General features: G+C 40.1%; 1 protein-coding gene across 1 annotated transcript in view; it reads right to left on the reverse strand.

The window, feature by feature from the left end:
• The window catches only part of nhsb (Nance-Horan syndrome b (congenital cataracts and dental anomalies)), a 51,066-nt gene that overhangs the window by 26,314 nt on the left and 1,322 nt on the right, over positions 1-23,430 (reverse strand). The gene's annotated exons all lie outside the window — the stretch shown is intronic.

Below are 23,430 nucleotides of genomic sequence, written 5' to 3' on the forward strand. Positions count from 1 at the left end.
AACCTGAGACCGAACAAGTTACAAAGCCAAAACAATTCAAACCACCTCTATATCAAAATATGACATGTCATTGAAAAAGCATCAATAAAATGAACCCGAATTTGGAAGAAATGGTTTACAATTATGGATTTGATGCCACTTTTAATCTCATGAATTAGCCCAAAATGACTTGTCCAGTCATCAGTGTAAATAACTGGGAATTTTGTAATAACTATAATTTTTAGCAAATTATGGCTTCAAATTTGCCGTTTTATAAGACAAAAATAGATAAATTGAAGAGTGACAGAAGTGATGCTTTTCATTAACAATATGTGAGTATAAAAAGGGTTGGAAAGGTCAAGTTTATTAAATGCGACATAATGTTATTACTAATTACTGTAAACATGTTGATGTGATTCACTTGTTAGGTAAAAATTTGCAAGAACGATTTTAAGGACTGTACGTATCCCAGTAGAAGAGACATTCACGCTCTTTATATCATGCTAAACAATGTTTGAAGACTTTGGGGGCGTAGGGTAACTTACGATGTGACATCATTGTAAAATATTTACATACGGCTCGTGCATTGATGATGCGACATTTCATATGTACTGTACATCGTGGTATGCTTCAGTTGTGCAGAGATATTCTCGTTCAAGCATTGGGGTTGTTTTCCCTATCGGTTGCTATGAGTGGATTGGCGAGGTGACGAGTGGACAGCACGAACGCTGGACAACGCCGCGTCTCCAATTGACGTGTTGTCAAACATATCACAGTCATCTGCCAATGGTTTTTGCTCGCCGTGTAAGAGCCAAGACAAGGTAAAATGAGTATTAGTGGGCATCTTCAACGGAGAGCATAGTCCACATGATTACACGCCTTGATGTGCATTTCAGTCTGAAATACTTCCACACTTTCACTGTTTCTCTCTGTTTTTGACACAATTTTCTTCCCATCCCATGCCAAACAAACATTTCCATTTCTTTGTATGAGTTGAAAATGAAAATGCAAAATGTCAAAACAGCCCAGGTTTGATTGTTTTTTAATTTTTGAGCGCTGTATATGCTGAGATTGCACACGCGCATCTTTGAGGGAACATTGTCTGTCACATAGGTTTGCTGGAATCGCGTTATCGTGGAGAGTAACTCACTTTGAACGGCAAACTAGCAGGCAAATTAATAAGCGCCTTTATAAAATAAATAAAAACGGAAAATTAATCAGCATGTCTTCTCAGAGAAGAGGGGCCTACAAATTTAAAAATATATTACAGTAATATAATACATATGATGTAAGCTTGATTAGTCCCACGTTGGAGAAACAACCCTGTGACCTTGATCCAGGGAAATTCTCTGTGATGAATTGCTACAAATTCAGAGCAAACAAAAACACAGTTGTACTTTTATTTGCATGCACAAAATACTAAAAAATAGCCCTGACCGATTGCCATAAATGACTGCAATATTTTTTTAGCATCGCTGTGATTGCGACTGTTCAATTGGAAATTAATTTCTCTGGGGAGTTATCTCGATGAGAAAATACGGCTCAAATGTTATAAAAAAAAAAAAAACACAAAACTTTTTTTTTTTTCCATCATTATCATGCGAGACTGGTTTCATGAGCATCTCGTATTAACTCCACAACTGTGTTTGGCCTCTTCTTTGGCTTTGAGTGCCGGTGATGGCACCGAGGATGCGCGTGACGATAACCATACATCCACTATTTCAGAACCAACAATTCATGGGTACGCCGCAACATAAAGACAGCATGTCCGAAAAGCAAACGCAATATGGGTTGTTTTGTTGGCTTCTGACATCAAAGGCTTCATTCATTTTAGGAATAGCTGCGAAAACTCTTCATCAAACAATGAGTTTTACGTTATTATAGTTGTAACTTTATTAATTTCTCTTCATACTTTATCGTTTGAAATGTCGGACTGTTACGTAAAAGATTGCAGTGTAAAAAGTGCAGTGTACACAGGTTTTCTGACGCTGAATGTTTGAGCCGAAACAATTAAATGATTATGATATTGTTCTAATAGGAAATTGGAGTTTCTCTTAAAATTATGCCCCTGAGGAGTATTTTGGATTTATATATATTTTCATTATGATTGTATTTTACTCCCAAATTACTAAAAAAAAAAAAAAAAAACCTTGGGCTGGCCATTGCAACTATGACTATGCAAATGAAAATACAGTTGTACCTTGTTTTCCACATGACCTAATTTACAGGTTGTTGAGATTATCAACCATTGCTTATTCAAGCTTCAGATATGCCCCTGCTCGAATAAAGTGAAGAAAAAGAGCCACATTGATGGAATAGTACAAACAGTTAAACATACAAATACAAAATGATAACACTCACAATGAGCAGGCAATCTTACAACCAGACATTTCCACATGGACTAAATGGCCAAGTTTGTGACTCACTCACTCAGCCACGCCCTTTAAACGCACACGTACACTACATTGTTGTTATGACTTTTGGCTTGTCCCAACATAAAGAATTGCACTTGATAAAAAATTTACATTCTCTTTCATGATGTTCCATTATGATTTTATATTAGAGGGATTTCTACTCATTTTAACAGGAAATATTAATTTCAATTACAAGTTTGGTGAGGGAACAAATTTAACTCGTAAATCAAGTTACCACCGTACTATGTGGTGTCACACTCATCATGATTGTTTGAATTTCCACAATAGCTTCCCTTTATGGACCAGATGTACTTCTTTATGTTTTGACACTCAACACGACTGGCTTACAGGCGGGAGCTTTGTTGTCTGCTATGAATAAGTGCTCCTGGGCTACTGACAAATATGCAACTGTCCCTGGTGCGCGCGTGCACACACACACACACACACACACATACACACACACACACACACACACACACACACACGTGCATGCAGCTCCTCCTCAGAGAGAGAATCATTTCTACTTGCCTGGTTTGCCACAACTAGGTTGACCTATTTTTGTCCAGACCCCTCTCTCTCTCTCTCTCTCTCTCTCTCTCTCTCTCTCTCTCTCTCTCTCTCTCTCTCTCTCTCTCTTGCTCTCTTGCTCTCTTGCTCTCTTTCTGTAGTCGCTCGCTGCAACCCCATAATTCACCTCTGCTTAATAATTCACAACAGCTTTCGAAGCCCCCACTCAGCGGAACCACTGGCTCAGGAAAACAAGAAACGGAAACAAATACAATGTGGTGCACAATGTTGAAAATTTTGTGTATTATTTTTGGAATTTGTGTGTGTGTGGGTGTGTGTGTGTGTGTGTGTGTGTGTGTGTGTGTGTGTGTGTGTGTATACTGTATATGTATATATATGTATATATGTGTAGACTATAGTGCCTGTAGTTTTGTGTTTATAGGTGCCAATTTGGGGTTAGAAAAGTGAAGGTTGAAGTATAGCTAACACGACCCCAAGAGATCCTTAACCAACATCCAACACCGAACGTGAATTGTTTCAGAAGAAGAAGAATGCAAGCACACAAAACAAATCGAGAGATGGCTGTGCAGGTTGTGTGCTGTTATTGTAAAAGACCAGATTATTTGCAAGTCTGTGCACACACTCGCTCCGCCTCATGTGATTGGATGGCCAGATTTGGCAGGAACCAATCAGGACACCAGGAGCAAGAGTGCAGACACTGAGAGTACTCGTGCTGATGCTGGGCACACCCTGGAGCTGTGAGCGTGTGTGTGTCTCCGTGTGTGTGCGCCAGTACATATAAAATGAAGATGGATCATAAATTTGTGATAGCGGGTGTATTTTACACACCTTGGAAAGTCACAATATTCATTTTAAAAGAGCTTTCTAGGGTCTTTCTCATCTGCTCCTCCTTGTTTTGCCCTCCCAGGAAATGGTGCAGAGGACAACGGTATATTACATTGGCACTACTCATACATGATTCAGTATTTTAGAGTAAGTAACTACTAAAAAAAAAAAAAAAAAAAATCAACATTTCAAATAACGCGGCCTCGTTTACTCAAGGGGCACAAATTTGATTGTACACTTAAATAGATGTGAAAGCATATTGACTACGTGCCTTTCCAAATTTCTAACACGTGACCCAAATGTGCAAAATACTCCAAAAAGTAGATGCTAATAGACTAATTGAGCAAACACTTGATATGAATCGTGGCTGATTTTGCAGTTTTGAATGCAGTGTTAAAATGGCAGTTGTTAACTGGCACCACAGTGCTTCATGATGTCTGAGGTTATTGTGGCAAGGAGCATGCGTTGGCAAAATAAGAAGCGTTGGGGAAAACTGATCTTTTCTGCTTGTTTTTGAAATGCCAGAAACTAAATTCTGACATTTTCTATTCAGTAATTTAATTTAGGAGCCACTCAACCATCCAAGGGCTGGGTTGGAGTGAGTCACAAGAAGGAATCATGCCAAATCACCAACGACAACTCGTTTCAATACATGTCCTTGGATTTGAGTCATTTCAGCGCAATGCGGCAATTGATGCTTGCCACATTGTTTTTCCCCACTGTTTTGTCCCAACTTTTAAATGCAATGTTACACAGTGAGGGCAGATGCATCCTATATCCACACACTCTGGATGTGTTAAATCGAACCAAATATGAGTTTTATGTGGTTCCCCAAAATTCTTGGCCTGATAGACCGTACTCATGTGCAGCTTGTTTCCCACTCAGACAAGAAGTTTATTTAGCACACGCATTTGAAGGTGCAAGCTGTGTGTGGTTCAAAACGGGTCGTCACATGGCAAAACATCCAGGGCATGTTTGGCTCTTCCACTCACACTTCCATTTCCATCACTTCAAGCATCATTCTGCATTTGTAGTGATCTCCCAAATTTTCCATCGTGAACGCTATTGAAACGCTGCATTCAATTTAAATAGGGCGGTTTCCAGGATTTTTACAACTTTTGGCCAATGTGCCACAATCTTAATTGATCCTGCGGAACAAACGCCCCAACAGCTCACACAGATCTGATCTGTTTGTGTGAATGCACATCGGTTCGACAAGCTAGGGACGCAATGAACATTTTTGGAAGTGTTTTTTATTTGTTTGTTTGTTATTTTTACATATATTGTTAACAGTGGTACACTTCAATTTCTGCGTATCATGTTTTTCAACAAATGACGACATGAATGAGACATAGGTCTTCTCCCGTCGCTCTCGACAATGTCGACGATATTTCATAAGTCGCCACACTATTTACATTGTAATGCAAAGTTAAAGTTGTCTCTTCGTTGGAAAAAAAAAAAAAAAAAACTGGCTTCCATTAAAGAGAGGGCAGGAGAGGGAGGCGGTGTTGAGTTTGTGATGTTGTTGTCTGATTGATGTGACAGTGAGAGTGAGTCTCCTCCAAGAATCCTGTCCTTATTGCTCTTCCCTTCACACTGCCCCATCACACATACAACATACTCTGTCTCTCAGCGTCACACACGCACGCACACACACACACACACACACACACACACACACACACACACACACACACACACACACGCGTCAGTGTAAAATGGCTACCGTTTCTTTCTTTTCAAACTGCTTCTGTCATCATCATCATCATCATCGTGTTTCATCTCTTGCTCACGTCACTCTTTCTCCCCTTTTTTTTTTCCTCTTTCCTCCGGTTTTCGCTTGCAGTCTGCAGGAGAACCCAAAAATTTGGCTGTGGAGGACCATTCGTCGGACTGTTTCAAACGCTGTTCCCGCTGTTCCATAAAAATACTCAAATTGAATGCATGACCCTTCAAAGCCCATCAGGGGTGCTTCTGCAGAAACCTGTGCAAATATGGTGGAAACATATTTTAAACAGTTTTGGGGTCTGTTTCAAAATCCCCCGTGAACACTGTCTCATTGAAAATCAACATATACATGACTTGGATCACTATAATCAAGGTAGACTTCAATTTGGCTTAAATGGCCCTATTTTGGTGCAAAAATGGGCGTAATTTCATTTTCGTGCTAGCACGAGTCTCGCCTTTCGTGTTTGCGGCCGTGCTGTGCCTATCTGAGCGTTCTGGCTCATGGAGTTGCCTTGATCTCGACGCACCTGAAAATTCGAACACTAAGTGGCCAATTGACTCCATGCTTGCTTATTTGGACTTTGTTAGCATGTTTATGCTAATCCGTGGTGACATCCCCTTTCAAGTGGTAAAGATTGCCAAATAAATGGAACAGTCTCTTCCGTGCGGAACCAAAGACTCATGTTACGATACCAAGAAGCTCTAAAGCTCAGACCTGCTGTCATTCTGACTTCTCCTAGACTCAACATAACAAGATCAGTGTTTATCCTATCCAATCTATCTGTTTACTCTGGAGTTAAGTAAGGCATTTATTCTCTAAATCTGTTCAAAGGCTTTGAAACTGTCGCACTGCTTGTATTTCACCATGGATTTAGAATTAGAACAGGCCTCCACCATATGGACCCCTTCCATTAAAAACGACGCCTAATTCTTTGTAGGTCTGTGGCCGTCCTCACAAATACAAAAATAAAACGTTTCCTTTTTTTACCTGAAGAAATGTCAATAAGCAAATGATGACCTGCAATATAACAGGGGGGAGGGGGGTTATGAACATGTTTCACGTGCTCTAAAACTGGAAAGAGATTCAATGCCAGAAGAAACTGATCAATCAATGGTTTTTGACATGTTAATAACCACAGTTGTCACAAAACGTATATTACCGATGATATCTGGGCATCGCCTATGACTTTGGGGTTGTGAGGCAGGTTTCGGTCTCATTAGGAACTATCTGTTTTGAAGCTGAGGCTTGTGACTATAACATAATGAGCAGTTGAAGAGAAGAGGGAATGTATAATGTATTATCCCCACCCTCCCACTTTCATCCCAAGGATGAGAGAAGGGCCAGTTTCTCTGGGACTTCCAAGCATTGGTCATGGATTTGTGCAACAGTGTGTTTGTCTGACTGTGTCGTCCAGGCCTGAATGTGTACGTGCTTTTGTATATCCCTGTGCATAGAAGAGAACTGCGCCTCTGCTTTAAAGATGGATGACCTTCAAACAAAGAGCCAACAATAGACAACATAACAACTAACCTTGTGTGTCTAGACAATTCCCTTCCCTTCTTCATTACGATATTTTTTAATGAGTACTTGAGGCAAATAAGCCAGCATGGAGACAATTGGCCTCATAATAAATATATTACTATTGAAAAGCACTCCTATACACCACTGATGGTGTCTCACTCTCGTGAAATGCTCTCACATCTACTGTTACTCTCACGTTACTGAAATTTACATTCACTACTGAAACGCTTGCATACACACAAGTGAATTGCTTTCAGAGGTACTACTGAAAAAGCGTCATTTGGTCTCCCTGTTAAAAAAAAAAAAAAAGTTGAAGACCAAGTCGTCCATCCATTCATCCATTATCTGAAACGCTTACCCTCACGAGGGTCGCAGACGTGCTCGCAGCCGATCTCGACTGTCTTTGGGCAGTAGGCGGAGTATATGCTGAACTGGTTGCTCGCCAATCGCTGGGCACACATAGACGAACAACCATTCGTGTTCACAAGCCCACCTATGGACAATTTAGAGTGTCCAAAAAAAACGACGGTGCATATTGGAGGAAATCAAGAAAACCCGGAGAAAACTCACACAAGCACGAGGAGAACATGCAAACTCCACACAGGAAGCCCTGAGCCAGATTCAAACCTTCAACCTCTGCACTGTGAGGCGGACATGCTAACCAGACGACCAACTAAATAGTCCATTTGACAAAACAAAATGTATTTCGGACGCAGCCCAAGTCGAGTGCGAAGCATCGTCTTACGGTGCTCATGGATTTTCTTTCTTTTGATATTTTTGTTGACATGTGTGGAAAGAAATGGCCGTTTGCACAGTTGTGAGAGTGAACACAGCTGACAGGTTCAGCAACAGGTGGATTTTTTTCTGAAACTACACTACATAGCAATAAACTACAATGCATTGTAAAATCCAGAGTTTTTATCGGTCAAACTTAAAAACAAAAAAAAAGGAAAATATCTCAAAAACATGGTGTGCTAGAAATATAGCAAAGACATTTGTGAAATCGGCATCAAAATTCGTTTACGGACATCTAAAGCCATTTCTGATTAAAATTTGCTGTTGACCAGTGTTATTCTCAGACCGGATACATGAAATACCTTGTAAATTAGAGAACAGGATTCCCCCGAAATAGTTCACTATATTCCTTTTGGTACAAAAGTACCACTATAGTCATTGCTACGAAGAGGCTTCAAAATTCTCCACTGACATGCATTGAATGGAACAGCGCATATGCTAATGTACAGTTTGGTGCAGTCAGCACGGTGAAATGATAAACATCAGATGGTGTAAATAAGTTGCATGCGTGCACACACACACACACACACGCATGCACGCACGCACGCACACACACACACACACACACACACACACACACACACACACATACAGGTTCAACTGGGGTCGTATCATCCTCAGGATCACTGCTCCTGATCCACGGCAAACCATATGGCTCTGCTTTATTTCAACTGGCTTGGATTAAAGATTTCGGCTGCTCACCCACACATCTTATTCAACTGAATTTATTTCATACTGTATCTGAAGATGGCAACAAACTACACTCTGGTTCAAGTCGAATGAAATACTGTTGAACGTGTCAGTGTAATCATCCGTGGAAGTTCAAGGAAACCCACATAACCGGGATAGATGTTTTTCTAGTTACAAATTATTAATGACATTAAATCAAATTGTCTGTGGTCTGAAGAGTTCTTTAATGTGATGTGACAATTGCATCTGACGATAAAATACATTGGTAGAAAAATTAAAAACAAATTTTCCCCCCTTTGCTCATCATTGCACAGTTAAGTTAAATCACAATGTATTACATAATCGTTGTGTACCATCTGTCAGTTAACTGTGATTAATTTCGGATTATAGTGAAGGTGACACCGAAGAACACCAAGTGAAGAAGAAGCACTTCTTGATACAGAGGCCAATAACAGGGATTGTGACTTTAATATGCTGGACTATTAATCTGCTATCATGTATTATCTGTAGGGACTTGAGCTATCGGGAATCATCTACACACACACATGCACACACATACACTCTTATGCAAGGGAGTCTCCCGTTAAGTCACACAATCAGTTAATTGTAATTTTCTGCCACTGTAATTATTCAACTCTGTGGCGATAATTACAAGGTCAAAGAACGGGGGCAATATCAGTCAAGAAACTGTAATTATTTTACCATGTTGTATTGAGGAACACAACTGTGCAATGGCCGATAATTTTTTTTTTTCTGTTCGCTAATCATCACACCACTCCCAGTTTACTCAAAACATAAAACAAAGAATTACACATTGTATGGCCTACTGTATTTAAAGCAACCGCACAACTTTGCCTTGCGTTAGCTTCATGCTAAGATAAAATGCCACAGAAGAGCTAACAGATAGCACCAATATTCGGTTATAACTAAATAGTTTGATTGATTGATTGATTGAAAACACTGAGCAACATATATGTGAACACAAATGGCAAAGCAACACATGTGGACAGACAATAAAACAGTACTCGGCATATATTATTTCTCCTTCTCAAAAGCAACCGATATTATTGCAGTTTACCAAATAACTTACAGTAGTTGTGAAAGTCTACAGGACTCAGTTATACTTAGCGTTGAGCATCTGTAAACGAAATCGATTGGAGACGGGACTAAAATTACAGTTTTCCCTGAATTAATTCTCTTTTATTTGTCTCTTTGACCGTAAACTGGAAGTGAGCAAGCACATTTGCATCTTATTTGAGAGTCTGAAGTCTAAATGTGTTCAAAATAAGTGGCAGTGGAAAAAATACCGCCCCCCCCCACCCTCCACACACACACAATTCTTTTATGGTCCCTCTATATTGCGGATTTTGACGCGGCCCATCTCCCCCATCGCCCCTTCATTACATTGTAGTTTGACAGTGCTACACTCCCGCAGTGCTTAAGCATCAGACTATTTGTGCTGGGGTTTGCGAAATGTGAGCGGGAGGCTAAAATTGACAACTGTTAATGGAACAAAAGTACCGGACAGCGCAAAGATGGCAATACGATGGTTTCTTGCCGACACTCTCTTCCCTTCACTGGAACAGCTGTGGTTGCCCGAAGCGTTTGGCTCACACATCTCCGGCCTGTCATCCAGAGGTACATTAACTCACTCATCATGAAGGGCAAGTGTGTGCATGCAGTTAGCATGGAGTGGACCTCTACATACCCATTGCGCCATGTTCCTCTCAAAATAGATATTTCAGGGAAGAGGGTTGCGTTTGTCGTGAAGGAAAAAGGAAAAGAAGCCTATTTCTGGGTCCTTAAGTTTGTGTGGAAAGTGGTCAGCATTGGTAGGCTTCCCTGACACAACAAATAGTGACAGATATATGGCTTATCGGTAAAGCTTTGCCTGTCCTCACCGATGGACATCCTGCTTTGTAATTGGATTAATTTACCCTGCCATAGTAAACCACATCAACTGAAACCCACAGCAATTGTTTTGAAAGGGATTTTGGGGCAGTTTCAGAAGAAGCTTGTTTGTTTGTGTTACATTCCGCATTCCGACCCAACTGAAAAGTGAACAGGACGCTCTCTCTCACCCGAGCGCAAACACACGCAGCTGTGGCATGCAGTGCGCATGTGTTGTGTAAAATCTAGTCCAATTAGGATGTCTCCTCTTCGCCTTCTGCTAAGGACCTTACAAAGCCAATCCCTCTCTGACAAAGTCCTCTAGAGCAGCTCACCCGTTAAAACAGGAGCAGACAAACTTTTTCACTTTCCATCGGTTTAAATGCCATGCTGAAATGCACGACCCCACCCTTAATTTCACGTATAAGCTGTACAGTAACACATAACATCAACAATATTAACTGGATTCAAAAACATGATGTTGTTAATTCTAGGCACTGATTATGATCGTTTCCGAGGTTGAGCACATCTTTGGGGAAAGCCTTTGAGCATGATTCAATAATGCTGATAATCAACTTCAGGGCCCATGTACTAGTGCACTCTTTGTCCTCACTGGGCATACAATTCAATGTATTAGTTAAATGCCCAAGGTGCACTTGTTGGAAGACAGCCTCTTATTCATACTGTCATGTTTTTTCCATTCTTAGTCCCACTTTAATTGTGTACGAGCAATTAGACCTTGCTAGTCAGCTACTGTAGGCTACTGCAGTAGTAACATTACGAGACTTAACTTGTAGCCATGTTTCAAGTACTCCTGGCCCCAATAGCAGTAGAACCAAAGTGCAGAATATTTTAAAATAATTAACAAAAACGAACGAAATATCTACAACTGGATGAAAACAGGAAAAACAAAATAAATAAAAACGAGTTTTTTTTAAATTATTTTAAAGGGTAACTACCTGAAACGACACTTTGCATTTTTAAAACTAACTTTAATCATCGCGAAAATGTCCTTCATTTTCATCTCTACCAAGTAATATCATAAATGAGCTGTCGAGGTTCAAATGTATTTATTTGTGGATTACTGTAAAGTCGTACAGAAGAGCAAAGGTCCAACAGTCATTCAGGAATTGTGGTTTATATTGTTACACAATATCTTGCACTTGATTAAAGCCCTCTGTCAAGAAAATCTATACTAAAAAACTAATCGCTGGGCACACACAGACCAACAACCATTTGTGCTCACAATCACACTGAGGGACAATTTAGAGCATTCCATTAACCTGCCATGCATGTTTTTGAAATGTGGGAGGAAATCGGCGTTCCCGCAGACAGGTATGAAGAGAACATGCAAACTCCACGCAGGTGTCAAACGTTTCCCTCCTCCATCACACCTGATTGAAAATGCTCAGGATTGTTAGCAGGCTCATGCAGAGCTTGCTGATGAGTTGATCATTTGAAGATTGGAGTTTGACACCTGTGGTCCAAAGTAACAGTACTCTTACTTGAATCCAATTTTTGGCTACTCTACCCAAACCTGCATTTTGTTTGGACTTCTATCCATCCATCCATCCATCCATTTTCCGATCCGCTTTATCCTCACAAACGGTGCTGGAGCCGATCCCAGCCGTCTTCGGGCAGTAGGCAGGGGACAACCTGAACCGGTTGCCAGCCAATCGCAGGACACACTTAGGGACACTTCAGAGTGTTCAATCAGCCTGCCATGCATGTTTTTTGAATGTGGGAGGAAACCGGAGTACCCGGAGAAAACCCACGCAGGCCCGGCGAGAATATGCAAACTCCACACGGGGAGGCCGGAACTGGGATTGAACCCGGTATCTGTGCACTGTGAGGTCAACGCGCTAACCGCTGGACCACCCGTTTGGACTTCAAGTTGTCCTAAATTCTCCAAACTTCTCCTACTAGTGTTCAGTAATGTTATACATTAATGGTAGGCTTTAGTGTAAAAAGCATTGGTTGTAAGCCACGGTCGTTCTACGAGTGTGCTGAATTGTTTCACTAGTAAGGACAAAGAGCATACGAGGACGTTGATGGATGTGAGTGCTGAATTGGCTTTCCATAGAGCATGCTCTCCGTCCTCAGCAGTAAGACAATTCAGTGCAGCAGAAGAACGCCTTTTTTGAAAAATTCTAAAGGGTCAACAAGCTTGTCGGATCTACTAAAACAAAAGCATTTTCTATTTTGTAACGGACAGAAATGGGGACATTCAGAGTTTTGCCTCTCTCTCAGGGATTACGTGGAAACTCATCTCTCCTAAGTGGAGCTCCCTATGGAGGCCTACCAGGGACAAGCTATCATGGGAATAATGTGTTAGGGTTTTAATGGAATTATGGCAAAACTCTGCTTAAGTTTGTTTGATTTTCGAGCAAGAGTCTTGCGGTAACCCATAGGTGTTTGGAAATATAATCCGCCTTAAAAGGCATGGTGCTCCTCAACTGATAATGTAAAGACAAACCAGAGATAGTGGAACTCTATGCTTTCGGAATTCAGTAATTTGCTTTTATTTGCATCGGGGTGGAATCTGACAGTGTGAGGCGCATGGAAACATTCTGAAAAGGCAGAATCAAATAATAATTTCCTCCAAATATAAACGGGTTATATTGTACAGTCATGTCATAGGAAATGAGCTTTTGAGTTTGTGAAAGAGGGCCTTCTTAATTAAAATTGGACACACTCTCAGGTGGGTGAATAATTTAAATTCAAGTTACCAAATTGTCTGACCTTGTTACAGAGGGAACTCATTTGCCAAGCAACAATGTTTGCTGCCAGAAAATGCCCAATTTACATTCTTGAAACAGTTAATAAAAGCTCCCATGAATCGGACGCAAGAGCTGAGAACTCACACTTGTGTCAATAAAAGCCTACTGTTATGTAATATAAAGCTAGAGGAAAAGTTACTCATGTATCCTCATGGAAGAACAGCAGACTTACGCACCACAGCCCCGGGATTACAGAGCTGTCCACTCATGGCTAAGACACTCACAAACAGAGCAATATAGGTCGCTGATTTTAGAGTTTTGGTTTCAAGCCAGTGTTTTGCGGGGTTGACAACAATGATTGAGTTTAACGTGCCACTGGAGCATGGCACAAATAACATACACAACAAAATGAATGGGACACATTGGATATAGTCGTACAGGAAACCTCTGAATACGACCTTGAATCCATTTTTTTCACAGGCAAGCAATCACTGCAAAAGGCGCACGTTCCAGCCATCCATCTGAGCACATGCTGCAACGCATGGACCAAGAAGTCCTGCTTGCATGTTTTATTGCAAGCTGCCACAGGGACACAGACAGGAGCACTTAAAGTAACAGTTCCAATCATAACGTGAGAGTCGGGGAGAAGGTCATAGAGTTCAGCGTGTTTGACTTTCAGCTTACTACCACCTTATAAAACCAATTTATTTCTTGCACTCTTTTGTTACATTGGGTTCTGTTTATGTATTAAATATTTTACAATACCGTGCTATTTTACGTTCTTAAAAACATGTAACAAAAAGAATTATGATATTTTGGCGGGAGGCTGGAACGAATTCATGGAATTTCAATTCATTCCAATGGGGATAATTGATTTGATATATACTGTACTGGAAAAGAATGGCGTGTTGAATTGACTCAATTTTATTTCATCAAGTGGCTGCACAAAATGAAATCATCTGGATCCAGGTCCATCTTTGAAATAGACAATACATTTACTGGACGCAAAAACTTTTTTCGGTGTGCGAGTAAATGGTGCTTCTTCTGTGACACCATTCTTGTATTGGGTAGGATTGCGAAGGTGTAGCGAATTAAGTGTCCTTCTTGTTTCTTGACTCAAGAGACATTTTCAAATCTCAAGTGTAAAAAATAAGAAACAGTAAAATGACATAAACGGTCTGTACTCACAGTCTTCCTCTTTATTTTGCCCTCCAGGCTTCGACCTGATGCAGGCTATGTCATTGTGGGTTAGCCCTTAAAATTTGCCCTTGTACATAAAACTGTCGATGTGATATGTTAATGTAATGACACAATAAAAATGTGTGCATCCCCAACTATCTACTAACGGCCTATGCATTTCAATTAAAACGACTCACCCTGTGTGCACACAGATTAGAGTCACATTGTGCCTCTGATTGGCTGAGTGCCCATACAAGTGAATAGTCTCCTTTAACCCAACGGCTCTCTGTAGGAGAAGTGAATTTGTAACTCCTAAATCTCGATGTGTCATTGATGCAAAGGCCACTCATGAACCAAATATCGATCGTGATCATTCGGATCGGTAGATCCGGTCACACAAACCATAATAAGAGGTGCTATGGTCCAGCAGTGTCAGCATAATTGTGACCGGGGACCTTTGACAGACTGTTGAATTAGCTTGTCTGAGTAGAGCGGAGTCATTTGTGTGTCAACAGGGTCATGGAATATTGTCAGACAGCATTTAAAAAACAGTACACTGCTCACTGCAGAGAAGTCATTTGTGTTTGGCCATGTGTCTGCGCTCTAATTGACAGCGTCATTTGGGGGCTCAGTGATGAAGTGCTGCCTTCACGAAGGAAAATCAATTGCATCATGGGGGGGGGGGTATTGTTAATGGGTACGGAAGCCTGGAGCTGCCAATATGGAGTAAAAATATTTTGACTGGCAACTACGTACAAACGTAATCGCACATACCCGCAAATACGTACTTGGAGGCTCCATTTGTAGCACGATCTCATCATGCCAGCGGGTAGTGACTTGTGCATGCTGGAGTCATTGTTTTTTTTTTTTAACATTTAGCCTACATTATACCAGTACATTCAATATGTTTAAATGTAACCTTTGTTAATTTGTAATTTTAATGGTTTTTATTATAGACGCAGTGAATGATTTACGTTTGGCATTTTTGCAAGTACGCTTGAACGTACTCGCGAGTCAGTTTGAATGTATTTACCAGTCAAAATATTTTTACTCCATATTGGCAGCGTCAGTTGGCATGTTGATTGACTGGTTAGCACGTTGGCCTCACGGTGTGGGGTTCGATTCCGGCTCCGACCTTCCTGTGTGGAGTTTGTGTGTTCTCCCTGTGCCTGTGTGGGTTTTCTCTGGGTAATCCAGTTTCCTCCCATATTCCAAAAACAAGCATGGCAGGCTAATGGCACACTCAAAATTGTCCCGAGGTGTGAGTGTGAGCGTGGATGGTTGTTCATTTATGTGTGCCCTGCGATTGGCTGGCAACCACTTCAGGGTGTACCTCGCCTACTGCCCAATGACAGCTGGGATTGGCTCCAGCACGACCGCGACCCTCGTGAGGAAAGGCAGAATCGAATGATGGATGGATGGATGGATGGATGGATGGATGGATGAATTGGCAGCGTCACACTTCCAGGGACATTATGGAGCATTGACTTTTTTATGTCTTGTTGATGGATGGATGGATGTCTACACTTTAAAAATGGTGTATTGACTTTACTCAGTTTTGTTTTGTCAAGTGGTTACACGAAATAAACTCATGTGGACCCAGGTACATTTAGAATAAGTAGAATTTGAAATCGCCTCCGAGTGTCAAGTAGAATATCGTCGTCGTCTCATCTACTTGATAAATATATTAAATCCAGATGATTCTATTGTGTGCATTCACTTGAAATTGAGTACATTTCTGGTATGGATGGGTGGATGGTTAGATGAATAGCTGCTTGAGATAAACTGCTTTTGTTTATGAAATCTTATGGAAGTCCTTGGATTTGATATTCATGTTGGAGTTGATAGTGAATATTTTCAGCAGCAGCCTTGATTCGTAAACCTTTGTAAATCATCTCACATGACTGTATTCTCCCGATTCACAGCACAAGCGCCACACTGTACTGCCACATATTTCTCTCATGCGTCTCATTCTTTCACACTGTTATCAAACTTTCTCTTCTCCTGCTTGTGTCTGGGCGGAAATCAAAGTGCATTAAACATTAAATATGCTGTCAAGAGGCACAAGTCTCTCCATGCTGCTGATGTTGGGGAAAGTAGGACAGCGAGGAATACGAGGTATAGATAGAGGAGGAGGAGAATGGACACATGTAAGCAACGTATGCAGGTCAGCACTCCGCGACAGGCTGTATGAATACATGCTTTTCACACTTCCATCAAACATGCTCCAGTGAGAAATTGCTGCTAGAGTTCTGAAGATATTGAAATTCATTCGGTACAATTTCTAGATCTGTGGTTGCTGTGATTTCTTTTTTTTTTTTTTTTCCCCCAATTTTTATTTTGAATCCCTACATTTGGAAAGGGATACCTGTACTTTCTACTCTCTACTTTGTCAAAATATGCTTGTTACATTTTTTTTAACGTCAGCAGATGATGACATGATAAATAAACAAGAAACAGTGAAACAAGAAATAGAGATGGGTCAAGTCAACCACAGTTTAGCTCTTGATTCATTGGCTGGTGTCACTCATTCTCATTCACATTTCTTCTTGAAAGTTAAGTTCATTACCTCTTTTGAATTTAAAATGATGGTACATTTCCAAAAAAATAACATTTATAAATATTTCATATAACATTTCATGTTGTAGTACCACCCCATTACAAATAAGTCATTCGACCAACGTAGCAGTCGAGGCTAATGTTGACTTCTTTGCAATGCTAATGCTGGCATAGTATTGCTGGCGCTGATGTTGTGTTGAAACTGGGCAACAGTGAACGATTATTTCTACTTTTACAAAAAAAAAAAAAAAAATTCTGCTTGTAACTTCTGAGTATGCATGTTCTTAACGCAATTCACAGAGCCCTGCAAAGCATTGTGCAAATCGTCAGGTAACAGAACCCTCCCACTGTGCCCTCAACCCCAAAATGACTACCCAACAGCAAAGCCCGGCATTTTTATAAAGTAATACCCCGTATTTGCTGGAGAACACATATTGCTGTTTTGTTTTGTTGTGTTTTTTGTTTGTTTCGTTTTGCTTCTAATCTGGCCAAAGCTTGAAGTGAGTTAAGGAGCTTTATTTTGAAAACAGTCCTTTGCCACCATCTTATTGCAACTATAGGCAACAGCACAATACAAACTTTTCTATCCCGGCGTGTTTTTTTTTTTTAATTAGCTGCGAGGTTTCCTGTTATTGCCTAATATGCCACAAGATTACGGCAATGCACCCATTTTGTATTAGACAGGGCTTTGGCCTGAGCACAAACAATGGAAAACCCCACCTCTTCCTCAGTCAGCTGTGATTTCCTACCCAATGAAGAAAGGCAATCACATTAAAAAAGAAAAAAAAGATGGAAATTTGCTTGTTTCCAGTTTTGTCCCTGAATCAGACATAAAATATCTGCCTTGTGCATACTTTCTTCTTTTAGTATTCTGAGTTCTCTTCAGAAAAAAACTCTCCATGATCTTTTCTTGCTGTCCAGCTGTTCAACAACAACGGCAAGTTCAAATGCAGGCCCAGGGAGAGAGTGACAGAGTGATTGACTCAGCGGAAAGGTTAAAGCACACGTCTCCCTCTCTTCTGTTACCATGCAGAGTAGAGAGATGAAGCAGTCCCCTGCTGGCCACCCTGGCAAATTCAAAGTCAAGTTTGCTTTGAGGGCCTCCACACAAGAAAGCAGAGTACAAGCTAGCTGCCGCAAGATCAATATCCACAAATCCCTTTCGACTTATGTTCAATGCTGAGATCTCGACTAGCACACTACATTCTCCTTAACTATTCTTTTCCCTTCTTTTCCCCAAAAGTATCATAAAAACTGTTGTGATCTGTATTTCAATAAAAAAACTATCACTGTGTAATATTGTACTTTATAAAAATATACATTAGTGTCAGAATAGAAAGTAGAAGCAATTTTTGCATCCATTCAACGGACATTGTGTTGCTCCTTCAGGTGTGCATGCCTTGGCCGCCAGGAGGCAGTATAATACAGACCCATAGGAGACGAGTTTCACCACTGACTCAATAAACGACTGTAATATTGGTGATTTTTCAATCTGTATGCCTGCGAGGATTGCTTGTGTTCAAATATTTTTGTATTTGTGTTGAAATATCCATTGCTTAGTGTTATAAGACCCGTCGATGTGCTTTGCATCGTTTGTTAGCATTTAGCTAAACAGACTGAAATAAGGCAACGCTATGCGGTTGTTTTAAATACACAACGTGTAATTAAGGGCTCATACTTTCCGGAATGATAATCTAACAAAGATATTTGCAAGAATAAAAAATATTTGATGCACTTTATTGCTATGTATGTTTCGTCAATGCATTCATTTTTACTTTGTATTTATACAGCCTGATTTTTGCTGCTGTAACACCCAAATTGCCCATCATTAAAGACTTATTTTATCTTACCTAATCGTATCTTGTAAATAAAAGGTTTTTATTTGGTAATAACATTGCAGGGACAGGGTTGTATGACTTCAAGTTTTACTCGTTAAGAAACATGCTAAGCGAGCTTTTGTTCCAGTGTAACATCCTGTTAATTTGTGGATATTAAATGATAGAAAACGTGCTAAAAGTGGTTCAAAAGCAACAAAAAGGCATGCAGAGCTGTCTGACAATCCTCTCAGGGTCCCCAGTAGCTTTTGGGACATTACGCAGTCCTGTGAGTTATCATTCATCTAAAACGTGCCTGTTTGATGTGACATGTTTCGCAACAATTCAGTGTTTCCCCCAGGCTTTGGAAAAATGCAGCATCTTCATATCCTGAGGGCTTTGATTTTTTATTTTTTTTTTTTGATAGGAATATATTCTAAAAAAAATTTGAAATCGTCTCCGAGTGTGGGGTTTCAAAATTGAAATCTCCTCACCTAACTCCGTTGTACAGTATAAAATGATGCCTTAAAAAAAGGTAATACTGCTGAGTCTTGACTTACACTGTCATAGGTACAGTATATTGATTTGATGATATGTTAATTGTTTTGTGGTGGTGTCAAACCTCACTGCATCGTCCAGATAGATGCGGACATTTTCATGTAACAAAATCAACCTAAACATGATAAATACATAGCAATAAAGTGCAATACTATGGAGAACTGTTTGAGCATGCATTGATATCCTTTATGTCCCTTTTATGGTCCATGTACTTGTACTAGTCCTGACTAGTAAGACAGGTCGGTGCGCGATTAAATCGACTATGTCTTACTTGTAACTACTCGATCCACTTTTGGCCTGCTCGTAAGCAGTCCAATCTTATGAGCAATGACTGTGTTGCACAAGTAGCACTATAAGTTCCAACTAGTGGACCCTACTAGTAGCACCAAAATTCTCACTAGTTACATGTATGTCAAGATTGTCCTACTCAGAGCTATCGACTAAAATCTTTTTTTTTTTTTTACTTGGAGCACATTGTCCCCCTCACCTGAAATGTTACGGGTGCAAGTGGCAAACATGAATCATAAAGTAAATATTCACATTTTCACCCATTTTCACAAAATTACTGATTTAAAAAAAATCTCTACATTTATTGGTCACACATGCATGAGCAGATGAAGAATTTAAATACACTGTCTCACATTTTAAAGGTAAAAGGTTACCATTTAAGTGCAGTCTGGCACTTTTGTCCTACTACTGTGCAGAATACTAGCACATGGACCTTAAACTTTTTCTTTACTGACTTAATTGTTTTTTTAGAGGGTTACTAGTTGTCAAACAAGGTCTGTAAAGAGCAACATCCACTTTTGTTTAGTTTAGTTTCTATTGGGTGTTGGGGGTGGGAGTCCGAATAGATGAATGAAATTTCAAATCATTGAAAAGGGGAAAATTGATTAAATAAACAAGTAAACTCTATGTTTGATCATTCCAGATGTTCGTATCACAAAGCAAGTGCAGAGTACTTTCTGGTAAGGATGCCAAATACGATAATGTTGCTTAATCCTCTAACTACAACATGACAGTAACTTCCTCCAAAGTTTGACACGTAGGATCAATTGCAATGCGAAACAGTGTTTCCCCCCCCGAAAAAGTTCCATGGATTGACCATGGCTCATCTCATTGTGTCATTAGTAACGTCTAATGGATTCTACTGACTGCTCATAATAACAGATGAGTGGTGTTTTTTTCCTGCAATATCAGCCATCTGCCTACCGCCAAGTCCAGGATCGATCCCAGTTTGCACCATATTGACTCTCTTCTGTGTTGAGTGGCTCAACAAGAAGTGACGAGACTGTTGTAACGGATACTGAATATGGCTGTGTGCACAAAAACATTGCTTTCCAGCATGACAGCAAATATCGTGGTCCTTTAAAAGAAATAAATAAAATTAGCTAGTTTTTAGTGGGTTTCCATGAATGAGTGTTGGCAAAGAGGACGCAAACCTTTCATGCAGCCAAGTTGAAATCCCAGACAAACAATCATTCAATATTTTCCCACGTTGTTGACTTTTTCTCCATTCTTTGTTAATATTGATGAAACGAGATCTTGGTTTTAATTAGGAAGGGGGAAGTACCGATACCAGGCATCTGTATCGGTCGGATACGGATGCCTGGTATAGATACTGAAAGTTTTTTTTTTTTTTTTTTAAACATCATATAAGTTCTCCTCACCAGTAGTTAGCGCTAGTGACACATTGGCAAATCATCATACACGTCAGAAAAATTGGTATTTGATCACATTTATCTGTCATTGTGTGATTTGAAATTTCATTTATCATAAGTAAACTGGAAAAATGGTGTGTTAAATTGGCTCCATTTTATTTCGTCAAGTGGTTGCATGGAAAAAAAACCACTCTTGATCCAGATACATTTTTTAAGTAGGCTATATATCTATTTTCTATTGTGTGCAGCCACTTGACAAAATATACCTGTAAGGGTAAATTCTATGCAACATTTTTTTTCAGTGTACTTTTGATATTGGTACTCTGTACTGTGTGTACTAAAGAGTTAATATATGTATAATGTGTATAAGTCCGAGAAAAAAAATTGTGTCAAACATCCGTAGTTTTCACTTAACCTTTACATACAGTTTGGGTCAAATTTGAGCAGTTGACTTTTCCTAAACTGACCCAGAATATAACAAAATGATAATCGGCTATTGTGTATCGTGAGGCTGTATCCGGGTCAAATTTCACCTGTGTCAACTAAAATGGAGTTAAGATTTACCAGAATTTCTTCAATAAATCCAAGTTATGTATAGCTGCATTTAACAGGACAGTGTTTGGAAACAGTCATTGGAACTGTCTATGTAACCACCACATTTGCAAAGCAAATTCCAACAAAATCATGCACCTGTTGCTCCTTGAAAGGTCATGGAATCTCAAAGCAGTAAAACAACATCAAAATGGGCATACTGTACATAAACTGCCGAAACATTGATTAAGGATTAATTGTCCATTGACTAATGTCAGACAAGCAAAGAAAACATTGGATGTCAATATGTCATCTGCATTAAGTACAGCTGGAAATCCCAACTGAATGTATGATTCACCTTTTTGTAGTGTGTGTTTTTTAAAATGTATTTATTTATTTATTTATTTATTTAGGGAGGGCATGTTCAAATTCTGTTTCTGTCGGTACTCAAGATTTTGACATTGACAATAATTCAATCTTTTAGATTGTCCACCTCGAACCCCCCCACCCCAACCCCCCCCCTACACACACACACACACACAAACACACACACACACACCCACACAAGCATGCGCGCACACACACACACGTATCCCCGATTTAGTCAATATCATTCAAAAGTCATTTTTACTGAGACTTGAGTGAAACATTAACTTCAAGTCTAGTGTCTCGTCTTTATGGGGGGCTTCCTACCCTCAACTTGAAAGTCATGCAATTCTTTGTCGATGTTGGTCAGAATCTGCAGCTGGCTAACAACCGAACTCGCACGTTATTGTGTCACAACGCAAATATTTGTCACAGATTCACCATCGATGCTGTTTTCCTTCAGCCACACACTAAACAAGCATTAAGTACATTATTTCCCATGATGCTTTGGTGAGGAATAATAGGGATGATCATGAGTCTATACAGTTCCTTTAGTTTGCAAACTTGCTCTTCAATGCCCTTACGTTCTGTTCATTATCCAAACACACGTACTATGTTCCGGGCCAACATTTGGTGCTTGGGTCAGGGTTTTGTATGTATGGACTGTCATTGTTGTGCTATTTGACTATTTCACTGTCAAAGACCAACGGGGGCATGCTTCTGCAGGAACCTACACAAATGTGGTGGTTACATAGACAGTTCTCACGATTGTTTCAAACTCCCTTGTGAAAAACATACATGACTAGGACTCTTTTGCTGTTCTGAGATCACCCAAAAGGGACCTCTAAAGGTGCATTATTCTGCGGGAACCTTTGCGAATGTGGTGGAAACACAGACAGTTCTCTGCACTGTTTCATGCCATCTCTTGACAGCCTCCCATTTAAACACATTCATGCATGTAGTTACAGTTATAAGATTCTAACCATTGCCAGATTTCCTCTTTTTTTTCAATTTAACACACACATAGTAGTTAATTTGGCCCAGAAAAGCCTCGGTGTACACAAACTTTGTATTACAATATTTTTCATTTTTGTGTATTATGAGTCACTTTCAGAAGAGTAACGAAATTTTAAACTGAAAGAATGAGATTTCAGGAATTTAATTGCTGTCAAATGTCGAAGCGGATCAAATTTGTCCCGAGCAGTATGTTAAGGTTTTAATTGTGATGGCTTAGGCAAGCCGGAGAAAATGTACGAGGCCTTGCTCTAGCTGCTGCAGAGGACATAAATAATATGTAGCTGTTGTTACACACGAATGTAGTCGATTGTTGATGCCAGTCAAGTCTTATGCTGCCAGTGCATGTCAATCCGTACACGGCCACATCCCTCGCACACCCTTGTCACGACCATCGGTTCCTGTCTACAGGGACACACACTGCTGCAACATGGTCAAGTGGACTCATTATTGATGCTGGGATGGTGCCGCTGCTTGTGAAAAGGGTGGGAATGCCGCGCGCGGGGGATTGGCGAGCATACACACGCGCACACATTTAAAAATAGTCGACTGGAAAGATAAGAACTGTGACATTCTTCATAGATAAATCCGACATGCGTGCAGGGTGTGTGTGTGTGTGTGCGTGTGTGCGTGTGTGCGTGTGTGTGTGTGTGTGTG

Source organism: Hippocampus comes, unplaced genomic scaffold (assembly GCF_001891065.2).
Source record: "Hippocampus comes isolate QL1 unplaced genomic scaffold, H_comes_QL1_v1.1 scaffold261, whole genome shotgun sequence".
In the NCBI taxonomy this organism is placed as follows: domain Eukaryota; kingdom Metazoa; phylum Chordata; class Actinopteri; order Syngnathiformes; family Syngnathidae; genus Hippocampus; species Hippocampus comes.